This window comes from Curcuma longa, unplaced genomic scaffold, assembly GCF_044706935.1.
Source record: "Curcuma longa cultivar G26 ecotype Majalengka, Jawa Barat unplaced genomic scaffold, ITB_CL_G26_1.1 contig_24182, whole genome shotgun sequence".
Classification (NCBI taxonomy): Eukaryota; Viridiplantae; Streptophyta; class Magnoliopsida; order Zingiberales; family Zingiberaceae; genus Curcuma; species Curcuma longa.
Genome location: NW_027432356.1, coordinates 1 through 1,634, shown reverse-complemented (window position 1 = coordinate 1,634; position 1,634 = coordinate 1). Strand labels below are relative to the sequence as shown.

The 1,634-nt window shown below is 48.8% G+C and overlaps 1 pseudogene; it reads left to right on the top strand.

Annotated features, from left to right (window-relative positions):
* Positions 1–184: 184 nt before the first annotated feature.
* Positions 185–825, top strand: LOC141818291 (uncharacterized; annotated as a pseudogene).
* The last annotated feature ends 809 nt before the right edge of the window (positions 826–1,634 follow it).

Here is a 1,634-nt window from a genome sequence, read left to right as displayed (position 1 = left end):
GGGATATTTTTGACATTTTATATCTTTAACTTCCATTTCCTTTCTTTTAATCCTTCCTTTCCTCCCAAACAAGGTTACTTTTCTTCTCTCCCTTCCCTTCCCTTCCCTTCCCCTCCCTTCCCCTTCCATTAATGAACCCTCCCTCACCCGATCCAAACAGAGAACGCGGTGTGCTTCGAGCACTCACCTCGAGGTCGACCAGCCTCGCTCCACCTCCGCCCCTTCTTCTTCTTCTTCCTCCTCTCCGCTTTTGAAGTAGGGTTCTTCCGCCACCAGCCATGGCCGATTCCAAGGAGGTGACCGGCGCCGCTGTCAACCGCCCTCTCCTCTCTCTCTGTCGCTATCTTCTCTTCGACTGATGGCTCCTCTTTTGCTCGGCAGGAGAATCACAGCACGGGCGGGTGGATGTCGGTGCCGGCGTTCGGGGAGTGGGACACCAAGAACGGCGTGCCCGACTACTCCCTCGACTTCTCCAAGATCCGCGAGATGCGCAAGCACAACAAGAACCCCTCCCGCGCCAGCCTCGGCAACGAGCAGGAGCTCAGCAAGCTCGCCGACAAGGGATCCGAGGGCGACGATCGCCGCCGTCGCGATCCCGAATCGGATCTCCACCGACCCAGCCACCACCGCCACGGTGACGGCTCCCCTACCGTACGCGCTGCTTTTCTCCAACTTCTTCTTCTTCTTCCACTCGATTTCTGCATCCATTTCGCTTCTGTTTGCTCTCTTCTGATTTCCACTAAACCTAGAAACCTGGGATTTTTGTTTGAGAAAGTGAGATGATAACAGTGACCGATCGATTGCAGCAAGGATAAGTTTCTGAAACAATTTCTACAAAGAAAAATTTTTTAATTCCATTTAACCTAGAAAAGGGAATTTTGTTTGAGAAAGTGAAACAGTAATAGAGGGTTGTAGATTGCAACTTAGTTTGTGAAACTACTTCCAAATAAGAGAGTTTTTGAGCAATTTCTTGGCCAAGGACATGGTTCGATCATGAGATGAAATTGCTAGGGTTCTATCATGAGAGTGTTAAGGTCTTGGCCAAGAGATTGAGATGGTGGTCCCTGGGACAATGGTGCTGCGGTAGGACATCCGAGTTGTCATCCAGACACCTACGGTTCGATCCCCAACTACGACGTATTTGTAAAAAAAATTTTCCAAATGGAGAACGCAATCAAAGGATGTTAGGCGTCTGGATTGGCCACTGCATGCATTTTCTGATTTATCCTGATGGCCGATGAAAAATTTTCGTAAGACCGGACCGGTCATCCTAAAGATAGTCAATGGGGTTAATTGAGATTTATCTTTTTTTTTTTATATTGATTGGGTGGCAATGGATCCCACTGGGTGTTTCTTTGTGATTGATCTTGTGTTGTAGAGAAGTGGACAAGCAGTTAAAAAAAAATGATAATCCTAGTAGCCACATCTCTGGGGGTGGTCGGCCCGGTCCCATGGAAGTTTTCATCGACCACCAGGTAAATCGGGAAGCGCATACGACGATCAATTCAGATGTCCAGCATCCTTCATTAATTGCCCATTGGAAAAAGGGACCCTACAAATACGCCGTAGTTAGGGATCGAACCGCCGAGTCCTGAGTTACAATCCGGATGTCCTACCGTTGCGCCATTGCCCCG